The 15,310-nt window shown below is 41.9% G+C and overlaps 1 long non-coding RNA gene across 6 annotated transcripts in view; it reads right to left on the reverse strand.

Annotated features, from left to right (window-relative positions):
- LOC105468382 (uncharacterized) overlaps positions 1-15,310 on the reverse strand; it is a 117,011-nt gene that overhangs the window by 22,271 nt on the left and 79,430 nt on the right. For 5 of the 6 annotated variants that reach the window (XR_011618331.1, XR_011618333.1, XR_011618334.1 and 2 more), the window contains one exon: positions 4,167-4,459. This is a non-coding gene — a long non-coding RNA (uncharacterized lncRNA). Of the gene's footprint in view, positions 1-4,166; positions 4,460-7,341; positions 7,487-15,310 lie in introns of those variants that run through there. The other variant, XR_011618335.1, reaches the window with a different exon arrangement.

Raw genomic sequence — 15,310 nt, forward strand, 5'->3', positions numbered from 1 at the left:
ATGGCTTTATTAGTGACAGACAAGTAGATTTCAAAGCAGCAAATATCACGGTGGGATGATAATAACAAAGGGGTCAATCCATCGACAGTACATAACTGTCCTAAATGTTTGTGTACTTGACAAAGCTTCAAAATACATGAAGCAAAACATGTATTCAAGTCATACAAAGTATATATTCTGATGTCAATGGAATTAAATTATATTCTAAACACAGAAAGATAGCTGGAAAATACTCAAATATGTGGAAGCTAAATGGCATACTTATAAGTAAAACATGAATCCAAGAAAAAAAATCAAAAGTGGAATTGAGAGGCATATTTAACTGAATGAAAATGGAAATACAATACATCAAAATATGAGATACCATAAAGCACTATATAGTGGAAAATTTCTAACACTACATTCATATGTAAGAAAAGAAAAGATTTCAGATAAATGACATCATTTCCACATTAACAAATTGAGAAAGTAGATCAAATTAAGCAAAAAGTAAGAAGTAGAAATCAATAAAATAGAAAACAGAAAATCATTACAGAAATTTAATGAAACGAAAATCTGATTCTCTCAGATAATAAGCAAAATTGATAAAACTCTGGCTATGTGGATCGGGACAAAGAGAAGACACAAATTACCAATGTCATAAATGAGATAAAAATATTAACACAGATTATACAAATATTAAATGGTTAATAAGGGAATATTATAAACACATTTTTAGCAATAAATTTGAGGGCTTAGATGAGATAGGCTAATTGCTTGAAAGATATAAACTACTAAAGCTCATTAAAGGAGATTATATCATTATCTCTGTCTATCTATCTACCTATCTATCTGTATGTATAGAGATACATACACACACATACAGACAAACACACAAAACTGAATACCCCTAAACCTATCATAGAAATGGAATTTGTAGTTAAAAAGCTTCTCACTAGTAAACTCCAGTTTAGTAACTCCAGACCCAGATGTTTACACCGGTTATCACTACCAAAAACTTAAGGTTTGAAATAACATCAGTTTTACCCAAACTCTTCCAGAAAACTGAAAGGAAGGAATATTTCCTAACTCATTCTATGAGGACAGCATTACCATGATACTGAAGCAAGACAGATAAAATTACAAACCAATACCCTCTCATGAACATAGAAACAAAAACCTCCAAACAAAATCTTGGCAAATTGAATCTAGCAATATAAGAATATAAAAAACATAATGGGTCCAAAAAAACAGTAGAAAGAATGACTAAGACCTACTATTTGATAGCACAACAGGGTGACTATAGTCAATAATAACCGTACATTTTAAAATAAAGAGTGTAATTGAATTGTTTGCAACTCAATGGATAAATGCTTGAGGGGATGGATACCCCATTCTTCATGGTGTGCTTATTTCACATTGCATGACCATATCAAAACATCTTATGTACCTCATAAATACATACACCTACTATGTACCCACAAAAATTAAAAATTAAAAAAATAATAATACATCATGTGTAAGTGTGGTTTATATCAGGAATGCAAGGTTGGTTTACATTTGAAAATCAATCAATATAATTGACCATATTAATAAATTAACAAAGAAAAGCCATGAGCTCATCTCAATAGAGGCAGAAAAGTCATTTGACAAAACCAGTATCTATGGCTGATAACAACTCTCAGCAATATAGGAGTAGAAGGAAAGTTCCTCAACTGATTAAAGCACATACGTGAAAATCCTATACGTAACAAACTTTATGGTGAAAGACTGAATGCTTTCCATATACAATCAGTAACAAGTCAAGGATGTTTGTTCTCACCTCTTATATTCAGCATTGTCTTAGTCTGTTTTGTGCCATTATAACAGAATACCTGAGACTGGGTAATTTCTAAAGAACAGAAATTAATTACTGACAACTCTGAAGGCTGTGAAGTCCAAGATCAAGTCACCAGCAGGTTAGAGCCTGACCTCTCTGCTGCCAAGATGATGCCTCGAACACTGCATCCTCTGGAGGAGAGGAATGCTGTGTCCTCATGTGGCAGAAGTGCACAAACCCACTCCCACAAGCCCTTTTTTTATAATGGCATTAATCTATTGAGAGGGCAGAGCCCTCAAAACCTAAACATCTCCCAAAAGGCCCCATTTCCCAACAATGCTGCAACTAGGGATCAAGTTTCCAACACATGAATTTTGGGGGATGCATCCAGACCATAGCACACATTGTATTGGAGGGTCTGGCCAGAGAAATTAGGCAACAAAATGCAATAAAAGCTCACAAATGATAAAGAAGTACTCTCTTTACTTGGATATAATTGCTCATATGCAGAAAACCAGTTACAATCTAAAAAAAGTTCTAGAACTAAAAGTGAGTTTAGCAAGGTTGCAGGCTACATCATTAATGTTTTTAAAAATTTCATTTATATATACTAGTAATAGACAATTGAAATTGAAATTTTAAAATACCATTTAGGTCGGGTGTGGTGGCTCATGCCTGTAATCCCAGCACTTTGGGAGGCCGAGGCAAGTGGATTGCTTGAGGTCAGGAGTTCAAGACCAGCCTGACCCACATGGTCAAAACTCATCCCTACTAAAAATACAAACATTAGTCAGGCATGGTGGCACACACCTGTAGTCCCAGCTACTCAGGAGGCTGAGGTGGGAGAATCACTTGAACCCAGGAGGCGGAGGTTGCCGTGAGCCGAGATCACGACACTGCACTTTATCCTAGGGATCACACCACTGCACTTCAGTTTTATATACAAATGGCCATAGAAGCTTTATTTGCAATAGCTACAAACTGGAAAGAGCCCAAATGTGTATCAATAGGTAAATGGATAAACAAATTGTGGTATAGCCATACAGCAAAATACTACTCAGCAAAAAAAGAAAAGGACTATTGAGAGATATATATATAATAACATAGGTGTGGCCGGGTGTGGTGGCTTACGCCTGTAATCCCAGCACTTTGGGAGACCAAGGTGGGCAGATCACGAGGTCAAGAAATGGAGACCATCCTGGCCAACATGGTGAAACTCCTGTCTCTACTAAAAATACAAAATTAGCTGAGCGTGGTGACGTGCACCTGTAGTCCCACTTACTAGGGAGGCTGAGGCAGGAGAATCACTTGAACCCGGAAAGGTGGAGGTTGCAGCGAGCCGAGATGGTACCACTGCACTCCAGCCTGGGCAGTAGCAAGACCTTGTCTCTAAAAAAAAAAAAAACTACAACAAAAAATAAAACTAACATAGGTGAATCTGAAAATAATTATGCTCAGTAAAAGAAGTCAGAAAAAAATTGATGTATGATTCAATCAATCTATGAATCAAAACATATAAATTCTTTTTTTGTTTTTTGTTGTTGCTGTTTGTGAGTTAGGGTCTCGCTCTGTTGCCCAGGCTGGAGTGAAATGACGCAATCTCGTCTCACTGCAACCTCCGTCTCCCAGGTTCAAAGGATTCTCCCACCTCACCAAGGTAGCTGGGACTACAGGTGTGTGCCACTATTCCTGGCTATTTTTTGTTTTTAGTAGAGACAGATTTTCACCATGTTGGCCAGGCTGATCTTGAACTCCTGACCTTGAGTCATCTGCCTTGGCCTCTCAAAGTGCTGAGATTATAGGCATGAGCCACTGTGCCCAGGCAAAACATAAATTCTTAAAAAACACAAACTAGGCCAGGCAAGGTGGCTCATGCCTGTAATCCTAGGCACTTTGGGAGGCCAATGTGGGAGGATTGCTTGAGTTCAAGAGTTTGAGACTAGCCTGGGCAACATAGTAAGACTTCGTCTGTACTAAAATTTTTTTAAAAAATTAGTCAGCCATGGTGTGAATGCCTGTAAGTCCCAGCTACTTGGGAGGCTGAGGTGGGAGGATCATTTAAGCCCAACAGGTCGAGGCTGCAGTAAGCTGTGTTTGTGCCACTGCACACCAGCCTGGGTAACAAAGTGAGACCCTTTAAGGGTCAAAGTGAGATTGTACACTTAAAATATGTGCAGTTTATTGTATGCCGATCATACTTCAGTAAAGCTGTTAGAAAGAACTGACCCACACAAATACATCCAACTGACTTCTGACAAAGATGCAAAAGTAATTTGGTGAAGTGTGAGAAAAGGCTAAGGCCTGACAGACTTCGCCAATAAAAAAGACACCATGAGCACTTTTAAGATTCAGACAGTTTATTACTTACGTGGAGAGTGAAAAGAAGAGTAGCCAAAGGTGCCAGCTCCCTGTGGTCCTTGTTTCACACACCAAAAAGGATGACATCAAAACAAAAGAGACCTCTTATCCTCTTGTATACTGAGAAGATCACAAGGAGTTCTGCCAAGATTCAGATAAACTGCAGGTCAAGTCTTTGTCTGTGTGGTCTCTGTTGTCAGGTTGCCATGACAGAGCTGTTTCTCCACACATAAAAGCCGCAGACCCCGGGATTTGAACAGGTTTCTCTGGGCAGAGTTATTCCTCACATGCTCCTGTAGTTAACTGCAAGAGAGAAAGCACATCCTGTGTGGCTTCAGATAGGGAAGTCTATGCCTGACCTCTCTGGACTCTGTCAAATGCATGCATTTTTCCTGTTGTTTTTGCTCCGTTTCCTTTTCCTAATAAACTTTAGCAGTGAGTAAAACCTGCTATATTGACTCTTGTGACTCCTTCTAGTGAATCACTAAACCTGGGGTGGTCATGGGACCCCAGAAACATGGGAATTTTCTTTTTAACAAATGGTGCTGGAAAATGTGCACATCCATAGGCAGAAATAAACAATAAACCTATGCCTAAGCCTCATACTTTATACAAAAATTAACTCAAATTTGATCTTTGATTTAAATGTAAAATTATAAAGCTTTTAGAAGAGAACACAGGAGGCTGGGCATGGTGGCTCACACCTGTAATCCCAGCACTTTGGGAGACTGTGGTGAGCCGATCATTTGAGTTCAGGAGTTTAAGACCAGCCTGGCCAAAATGGTGAAACACTGTCTCTACTAAAAATATAAACATTAGCGGAGCATCATGGTGCATGCCTCTAATCCCAGCTACTTAGGAGGTTGGGACAGGAGAATCACTTGAAACTGGGAGGTAGAGGTTGCAGTAAGCTGAGATCATGCCACTGCACTCCAGCCTGGGCAACAGAGTGAGACTCCGTCTCAAAAAAAAAAAAAAAAAAAAAGGCCGGGTGCAGTGGTTCATGCCTGTAATCCCAACACTTTGGGAGGCCAAGGCGGGCAGATCACGAGGTCAAGAGATGGAGACCATCGTGGCCAACATGGCGAAACCCCCCATCTCTACTAAAAATACAAAAATTAGCTAGGCATGGTGGCACATGCCTGTAGTCCCAGCTACTCGGGAGGCTGAGGCAGGAGAATTGCTTGAACCAGGGAGACAGAGGTTGCAGTGAGCCGAGATGGCGCCACTGCACTCCAGCCTGGCGACAAAGCAAGACACTGAAAAAAGAAAGAAAGAAAGAAAGAAAGAAGGAAAGAAGGAAAGAAGGAAAGAAGGAAAGAAGGAAGGAAGGAAGGAAAGAAAGAAAGAAAGAAGAAAGGTAAAGAAAAAAGAAGAGACTGGGCACGGTGGCTCACACCTGTAATCTCAGCACTTTGGGAGGCTAAGGTGGGTGGATCACCTGAGGTCAGGAGTTCGAGACCAGCCTGGCCAGCATGGTGAAACCCTTCCTGTACTAAAAATACAAAAATTAGCCAAGTGTGGTGGTGCATGCCTGTAATCCCAGCTACTGGGGAGGCTGAGGCAGGAGAATCGTTTGAGCCTGGGAGGCAGAGGTTGCAGTGAGCTGAGATCATGCCACTGCACACCATCCTGGGCAACAGAGTGAGACTCCGTCTTAAAAAAAAAAAAGAAGAAGAAGAAGAAGAAAACACAGTAGAAAGAAAATCACCGTGATCTAGGAGTTGGCTGAAGGGAACTTAGACATGACACCAAAAGCACAATGCACAAAAAGAAAAAAACATAAATACATTGATGAAAAGCTCATAGAACTTCTGCTCTATGAAAGACTTCTGTTAAGATGATAAAAAGACAAGCTATGGGGCTAGGTGCAGGGCTCATGGCTGTATTCCTAGCACTTTGGAAGGCCAAGGCGGGCTGATCGCTTGAGCTTGAGACCAGCCTGGGCAACATGGCGAAACCCCGTCTCTACAAAAAATACAAAAATTAGCCAGGCATGGTGGCATGCACCCATAGTCCCAGCTACTTGGTGGCTAGGGTGGGAGGATTGCTTGAGCCCAGAAGGTCGAGGCTGCAGTGAGCCAAGGTTATGCCACTGCACTCAATCCTGGGTGACAAGATGAGACCCTGCCTCAAAAAAAATTTTTTTAACTGGGCATGCTGGCATGCACCTGTAGTCCCAGCTATTCGGGGGGCTGAGGTGGGAGGATCACTTGAGCCAGGGAGATTGAGGCTACAGTGAGCCATGATCACACGACTGCACTCCAGCCTGGGCAACAGAGTGAGGCCCTGTCTCAAAAAAAAAAACCAAAAACAAACAAACAAAAAAAAAAACCAGCTACAGTCAGGGAGAACATATTTGCAAATCACATCTCTAACAAAGAATATATATCCAGAATATATAAAGAACTCCCAAAACTCATCTGTAGTAAACCAACCACCCAGTTTTTAAATGGGTAAAATACTTGAACAGACATGTCACCAAAGACAATGTACTGGTGGCAGATATATACATGAAAAGATGTTCAGTATCACTAGCCATTAGTGATATGTGAATTAAAACCACAATGAGATGCTGTTATGCACCTACTCAAATGGCTGAAAAAGAAAACACTGATAACAACAAATGCTGATGAAGATGTCAAGAAATAAGATCTTTCATATATTTTTGGTAGGGATGTAAAATGGTAGAGGCAGGCTGGGCACGGTGGCTCACGCCTATAATCCCAGCAGTTTGGGAGGCTGAGGTGGGCAGATCACTTGACGTCAGGAGTTCAAGACCAGCCTGGCCAACATGGTAAAACCCCGTCTCTACTAAAAGTACAAAAATTAGCCAGGTGTGGTGGCGGGCGCCTATAATCTCAGCCACTCAGGAGTCTGAGACAGGAGAATCGCTTGAACCTGGGAGGCAGAGGTTGCAGTGAGCCAAGATCATGCCACTGCACTCTGGCCTGGGTAACAGAGCAAGACTCCATCTCAATAATAATAATAATAATAATAATGTAGAGCCACTCTAGAAATCATTCTGTCAGTTTCTTAAAAAGTTAAACATAGGCTGGGCGTGGTGGCTCACGCCTGTAATCCCAGCACTTTGGGAGGCCAAGGCAGGCAGATCACAAGGTCAGGAGATCAAGACCATCCTGTCTAAGATGGTAAAACCCCGTCTCTACCAAAAATACAAAAAATTAACCGGGCGTGGTGGCACAAACCTGTAGTCCAACTACTCAGGAGGCTTAGGCAGGAGACTCACTTGAACCTGGGAGGCGGAGGTTGCAGTGAGCCAAAATCACACCACTGTACTCCAGCCTGGGTGATAGAGTGAGACTCCACCTCAAAAAAAAAAAAAAAGGTAAACATAGAGTTACCATATGGCCCAGCAATCACAGCAATCACATTCCTGGGCATTTATCCCAGAGAAACTAAAACTCATACCTACAGAAAAACCTATACTCAGATGTTCACAGCAGCTTTATTTGTAATAACCAAAATTTAAAAATAAGTCAAATGTCCTTCAGCAGGTGAATGGTTAAATGTACTGTGGTACATCCATACCATGGAATATTACTCAGCAATAAAAAAGGAACATATCATTGCTACGTCCAACAACCTAGATGGAGCTTATGGGCATTGTGCTGAATAAAAAGGACAGTTTCAGCTAGGCACAGTGGCTCATGCTGGTAATCCCAGCATTTTGGGAGGCCAAGGTGGGTGGATCACCTGAGGTCAGGAGTCTGAGACCAGCCTGGCCAATGTGGTGAAACCCCATCTCTACTAAAAATACAAAAATTAGCCGGGTGTGGTGGCCTGTGCCTGTAGTCCCAGCTACTCGGGAGGCTGAGGCAGGAGAATCACTTGAACCTGGATGGCGGAGGTTGCAGTGAGCCGAATCACGCCACTGCACTCCAACCTGGGCAACAGAGTGCGACTTGGTCTCAAAAATAAAAAAATAAAAAAATTTAAAAAAAGCCAGTCTCAAAATGTCACATACTGTATGATTCCATTTATATAATATTCTCAAAATGACAAAATTATATAGATGGAGAATACATAAGTGGCTGCCAGGGTTAGTTGTAGGGAAGGGAGGAAGTAAAAATAAAGGGGAAGCATGAGGAACTTCCATTGTAGTAATGGAGCAGTTCTGTCTCTTCATTGTAGTGGTAGTGGTCACACAAATCTATGCACATGAGAGCTACCGTATGATTGAGCAATCCCATTACTGGGCATATACCCAAAAGAAAGGAAATCAGTATATCAAAAAGATATCCGCACTCCCATGTTTGTTGCAGCACTGTTCACAATAGCCATGATTTGGAAGCAACCTAAGTGTCCATTAACAGATGAATGGATAAAGAAATGTGGTAATTACACACAATGGTGTACTATTCAGTCATAAGAAAGAGTGAGATCTTGTCATTTGTAACATGGATGGAACTGGAGGTCATTATGTTAAATGAAGTAAGCCAGGTACAGAAAGACAATCATCACATGTTGTCACTTATTTGTGGGATCTAAAACTCAAAACAATTGAACTTATGGACACAGAGAGTGGAAGGATGGTGGCCAGGTGTGGTGTCTCACACCTGTAATCCCAGCATTTTGGAGGGCCGAGGCAGGCAAATCACTTGAGGTCAGGTGTTGGAGACCAGCCTAGCCAACACGGCGAAACCACATTCTATAGTAAAAATATAAAAATTAGCCAGGCATGGTGGCACATGCCTGTAGTCCCAGCTACTCGGGAGGCTGAGGCAGGAGAATCTCTTGAACCCAGGAGGCGGAGGTTGCAGTGAGCCGAGAAAGCACCACTGCACTCCAGCCTAGGCGACAGAGTAAGACTCCTCAAAAAAAAAAAAAAAAAAAAAAAAAGAGAGAGAGAGTAAAAGGATGCTTACCAGAGGCTAGGAAATGTAGTAGGGGGAAGGGCAGGAGTTAGGGATGGTTAATGCATACAAAAAATAAAAAGAATGAAGAAGACCTAATGTTTGATAGCACAACAGGGTGACTATAGTCAGGAACAATGTAATTGTACATTTTGAAATAACAATAAGAGTATAATTGGATTGTTTATAATACAAAGGATAAATGCTTGAGGTGATGGATATCCCATTTTACATGATGTGATTATTATGCATTACATGCCAGTATCAAAACATGTCATGAACCTCATACACCTACTATGTACGCACAAAAAATAAAATTAAACAATTTTTTAAAATCTATACACGTGAGGAAATGTTATATAATCACAAAGACATACAAAAAAACAATACGTGCATGCCAAAACTGGTGAAACCTAATTAAGACTTCCAGTCTGGTTAGTTGCATTGTGCCAGTTAATGTTCTGGTTTTGACAATACACTATAATTACAGAAAATGTCACCAATAGGAGAAGCTGTGTGATAGGTACATGGAACGTCTCTGTACTATTTATTTCAACTTCTTTTGAGTGTATAATTATCCCAAAGTAAAAAGTTACAAATTTATAATTCTAATGAAAAATGTTAAGTATGCTTGGAACAACTTGAGTATGTGTATCCATATTTTCTTTCTTTCTTTCTTTTTTCTTTTTTTTTTTTTAGACAGAGTCTCACTGTGTCACCCAGGTTGGAGCACAGTGACACAATCTTGACTCACTGTAACCTCCACCTCCCGGGTTCAATTGATTCTCCTGCCTCAGCCTCCTGAGTAGCAGGGGTTACAGGCACACGCCACCATACTTGGCTAATTTTTGTATTTTTAGTAGAGACAGAGTTTTGCCATGTTGGCCAGGCTGGTCTTGAACTCCCGACCTCAGGTGATCCACCTGCCTCGGCCTCCCAAAGTGCTGGGATTACAGGCATGAGCCACTGAGCCTGGCCAATCCATATTTTCAACTGTAAATTTTATGAAATCTAAAAACATATCAAGAAGCCTAGGAAGCCTAGGCTAGGGGGAAAAGGGAGTTGTAATTATTAAAACTTGGGGGAGGGGCTGCAAGGAGCTAAAACCCATACTTGTTTTTTTTGTTTGTTTTTGTTTTTTGTTTTTGAGACGGAGTCTCGCTCTGTTGCCCAGGCTGGAGTTCAGTGGTGCGATCTCGACTCACTGCCACCTCTGCCTCCCAGGTTCAAATGATTCTCCTGCCTCAGCCTCTCGAATAGCTGGGACTACAGGAGCCCACCACCATGCCCGGCTAATTCTTTGTATTTTCAGTAGAGACGGGGTTTCATCGCGTTAGCCGGGACGATCTCAATCTCCTGACCTCGTGATCCGCCCGCCTCGGCCTCCTAGTGCTGGGATTACAGGCGTGAGCCACCACGCCCGGCCACTAAAACCCATACTTCAGAAAAGGGGTCATCTGCTTGCTGGTGCTGAAATCTCTGAGCTTGGAAGAGGGTCCCTGTGATGCTGGGACCCAGACTTCTAAGGAGAGGCACAGACTGTTGGTGCTGTCTGTGAGCAGGGCATGATGAGCTTGGTTCTTACTTTTTTTTTTTTTTTTTCTTGAGAGGGAGTTTTGCTTTGTCGCCAGGCTGGAGTGCAGTGGCGCAATCTCGGCTCACTGCAACTTCCGCCGCCCGGGTGCAAGTGATTCCCCTGTCTCAGCCTCCCGAGTAGCTGGGACTACAGGCAAGTGCCACCACGTCCAGTTAATTTTTTGTATTTCAGTAGAGACGGGGTTTCACCATGTTGGCCAGGATGGTCTCCATCTCCTGACCCCATGATCTGCCCACCTCGGCCTCCCAAAGTGTTGGGATTACAGACGTGAGCAACGGCGCCCGGCCGAGATTGGTTCTTTCAAGTGATGGAAAAACTGCAAACTGGACTCACTCAATTCTATAGAAAGGACTTGCTCTTTCCAGGGTAAAGAGGCAAGGCCAGGGTGGCGCTCATAGGAACTACAAGCAGACAGGCAACCCACAGTCAGCAAACACCTAGGAGCAAGTCCTTTTCTCCTTCAGCTTTACAATCCCCCTCTATGGACCCCTATTGTCAGAAGCTAACACAAAGCCAGCAGACAAAACTGACTTGTGGTTTGCAGTGTCCTATTGCTAGCATCATGAAGTAGGGTATAGAAGAGTGGGTTTGGAACCAGGCACGGTGGCTCACTCTTGTAATCCCAGAACTTTGGGAGGCGGAGGCGGAGGCGGGCCACTTGAGGTCAGGAGTTCGAGACCAGCCCGGCCAACATGGTGAAACCCCGTCTCTACTGAAAATACAAAAACTAGCCAGACGTGGTGGCAGGCGCCTGTAATCCCAGCTACTCAGGAGGCTGAGGCAGAAGAATTGCTTGAACCCAGGAGGCGGAGGTTGCAGTGAGCCGAGATCCCGCCACTACACTCTAGCCTGGGTGATAGAGCAAGACTCAGTCTCAAAAAAAAAAAAAAAAAGAAAGAAAAAAAGTGGGTTCAGAGCTGAGACAATAACCTAATAACTGACAAAATACAACTGTGGCAAAGCCACTTAACTATCCCCCAAATATCAGTACTGCCAGTACCGTCCTTTCATCATGCTAAATTGTGGCAGTGAGGTGGCTCTGCAGATCAGAACTACCATTTCTTAGTTCCTCTTGCATCTAGGTGGGACCTTATGACAGGTATGTATGACATTCAGGCCAATCTAAGAAGCCACTCTTTCTCATTTCTCATGTGTTGACTGGTTGTCAGCATCCAGGGTGACTTCTGATGCCATATGTTGAAAGTGACGGAGCTAGTGTTACCATAACAGATACATAATAATTCTCTAGACACTTTGGCACTCCTCATAGTTACCATGAGATTGCCAAGGAGGTTTTAAAATTCACCAGCAGGGAGCTCACAAATGCTTATCAAAACACTACTCCCAAATACATGCCACCTTCAATATAAGAAGAAATATTCCTTTTACCTTTTGAACTTAGTTTATTTAGCTAAGAAAAATTGATACTCTTAAGAGTTTTAGAGAGTTTATTCATGCATTCTAAATTGGAGAATACTTAGTATTGATAATGCTTCTGGTGTAATGCTGCAATTATGTTATAATAGCACACTATTAAACTTGTTAAGAATTTCTGTAAAATACACTGGGTGGGGAGCGGACAATGGGGATGAATTCCAGTGCCTCTCTCTTCACCAGAACAAAAGTGCTGTTTTTTTAAAATGATGCAGTGTGAAATTACTAACAAGTGGCCATCCTCAGACTCTAATTAAAGTCACATGTTAACATACAAATTTGAACTTCCACCAGCTCCTTCATTCAACAAAGGTGTAAAAAACTGTAGGGTTTTCCTAAGGGAATGACTCTTAGGCACCAATCCTAGAAAAAACTATGTTTAAAATTCTCTCAGATATTGGGGCTAAATACAAAGGAGATAAAGGAAGAAATATTTTTCTGGGTTAGTCAAAGAGAGCAGTTGCTTTAAAATCTCCCATCCTTTTGTAAAAAAGGAAACCTAGAACCTCTGCAACAAAGTCATATGTTTACTTAAATTCCCTTTTAGATTGTTTAAATTTAAATTTGTTTAAAGTTCTTTTCTGCCTTTATATTTTGAAATATCATGAAGAAATCTAGTCAAGTACGTTTTTAGAAAGGTAACTGACAACCTCTCATGAAGATCATGTTGCATGTTGGCTCAAGAGGCCAGAAAGTGAAGAGGAGGCAGCCATAGCAATGTCTCAGTGGAGTGGTCGGAAGGTCTTCCCGGACCTCAGAGTTCTGCTTCTCAAGGGAGAGATGTTCTGGAAGACTAGTGAAGATGTCTTAGAGAGGAATTTGATACTTCTTTAGCTTTCTCTTCCTCTCAGTCAAGTTTCCCTGGTAGCGGAGAAGAGGAGTGATTGACTAGACTAGAAAGAGGATTGGAGTGGCTTTGATGAATAAGGACAAGCACCAGGAGGGCTCTGACACACTTACCAGGTGTGGGAGAGCAGCAGGATTGCATGCACACGTGGGTACACGTGTGTGTGTGCGCGCCTGCTTCCTCCTCTCCTCTTGCCCCCCTCCTTCTCCTTCTACCTCCTTCTCTCCTGTCTCTCTCTCTCCTCTCCCTTTTTCTGCCTTCTCTGCCTCTCGTTCTTCCTCTCCGTCTACCTAGGCACATGCTGACATACCTTGATATAAACTTGAACTCCCTGAACCCTGATCCTACCAAGTGCAACTCTTTGCCATGCTCACTTTACTTTCACTTGCTTCGTTTCTCCTGAGACTTCCCTATAAAAACGTTTGCTATGTTTGCCTATGATATTACCACCTTTTTCAGTGTTATCAACTCCCAGTTCTCTCTTCTAAGTTAGGCTCAAAGGAATGATATATAGTTGTAGTTTACATAGAATAAAATCAAAATTTACAAAGTTGTGCAAAAGTACACAAAATACATTTATTTTTATTAGAATTCTGTACCAGTAGAAGTAAACAGGTTTACCTACTGAAGTTTAAGGGGCTATCAAGTCACTCAGAGATCAGTGTGGATTAAGGCACATGAAGTGATTAAACTATTTGTATCTGAGATTAGCTGCCAACCTCCAAAATACTCTCCTCAGTAACTTTCCACTTACCCTTGAAATTCTCACCAATTCCCAGCACAATCATAGCTCACTGCAGCCTCGAACTTCTGGGCTCAAGGGATCCTCCCACCATGTCTGGCAGAACCTTCCTGTAGAAGGCAGGGCCTTCCGAAGAGATACAAATAGGTTTCCAGGGTCTTGGCACAAAACAGTGAAGTAATTTACATTTATGATAAATAATTTGGCATAGTCCCTGCTTAACAACTGGGTAGCAATTAAAGCTCTTTGAGATTTGGTTTCTTCATTTGTTTTAAAAAAAATTCTCTCTCTTCTCTGTACTTGATGCTGATTTCGTGGGGTCCTTGAGCAGCTGGCATTAATTATCCAATAGGATGCAAGTTGACAAGACTGAAGGTGGTCTCTCTTCCTGTGATATCTACATTTTAATAATAGTATCTCAGTAACTTATATCTGATGGATATTTGTGAGCTCTCATATAATCCTCCCACCAGTTCTGTGTGGTAGCCTGATTATACATCTATCTTATTGACAAGGAAATGATCTAAGAGAGGTTTAAATGACCTGACCATCATTACAGAACAAGTCAGTGGTAGAATAAAGATCAGAAATCATATTTTCTGCCGGACATAGTGGGAGGATCACTTGAGCCCAGGAGTTCAATACTGCAGTGAGCTGTGGCCGTGCCTGTGAATAGCCACTGCACTCCAGCCTGGGAAATATTACAAGACATCGTCTCCAAAAAAAGAAAAGAAAAGAAAAGAAATTATATCTCCCACTCCTAGCAAGTGCTTTTCCCTAGGGGTGAACATTTTCAGCCTCTGTGTCTCTTGACCTTCCATGGTTTGTTTCTGATGATTTGGACAGAAGAGAGGGCAATCCCAGTCTTGCCCTGAGCATAAAACCACTAGCATCCACCCTAGTTTATTATGTGCACACTACGTGCTTTGCCTCACATCCAGATCCTCTTCCTCGACTCTGGAACCCCCTACCAGTCCTTCACGGTCTGGCTAGAGACCTTCTCCAGGCAGCCTCTCCTGATCAAAACCACACTAGAGTCATTCTTTCCTCAAATTAAATCCCCTCAGCACCTGTGTATCCATAACCCTCCGCTAGTTGGGCTTTTTCGTGCATGTTGGTGGTAGGTGGGAGGTTCCATATACCAGTTTTCAGGAAAAAGAGAAAAGTGACAACATAACCAACTATCAGAGGTTTAGTTGAACTGCCAGATTTTAGACAATGACTGGGATTGACACAAATTCAGTTAAATTTCATCCACTTTCTCTCTCTACCTAAACTTCTGAGAAGTGATCACTGATGATAATGGGGTTGACCTAGAGGCTCTTCAAGATTCTCAAAGGAAGAGAAAATCAATGGTCGCATTTGGGGACATTTGTTACCACAACACTCTCCAAAGGTGACCTGGGCATGTCTGATAACTGCATTTTTCATCCATTTGACAAATAAAATTCATCGCATAAAGGATCAAAGCCCTGGGATGCTGAGAAGGAAATTTGCATAGGAATTTCAATAGTGAAAAGGTCAGAGATCCAATGAGACAAGCTAGCCCTGGGGAGTTCTGAAGCCCTTATTCTAAGGAAAGGAAATGAAATGGGGTTCTCTTTCATTTTGAATGATGATGAGATGACTTACGATAACAAGTCTCACTTCAAAGTGA

The sequence above is a fragment of the Macaca nemestrina genome, chromosome X, assembly GCF_043159975.1.
Source record: "Macaca nemestrina isolate mMacNem1 chromosome X, mMacNem.hap1, whole genome shotgun sequence".
In the NCBI taxonomy this organism is placed as follows: Eukaryota; Metazoa; Chordata; class Mammalia; order Primates; family Cercopithecidae; genus Macaca; species Macaca nemestrina.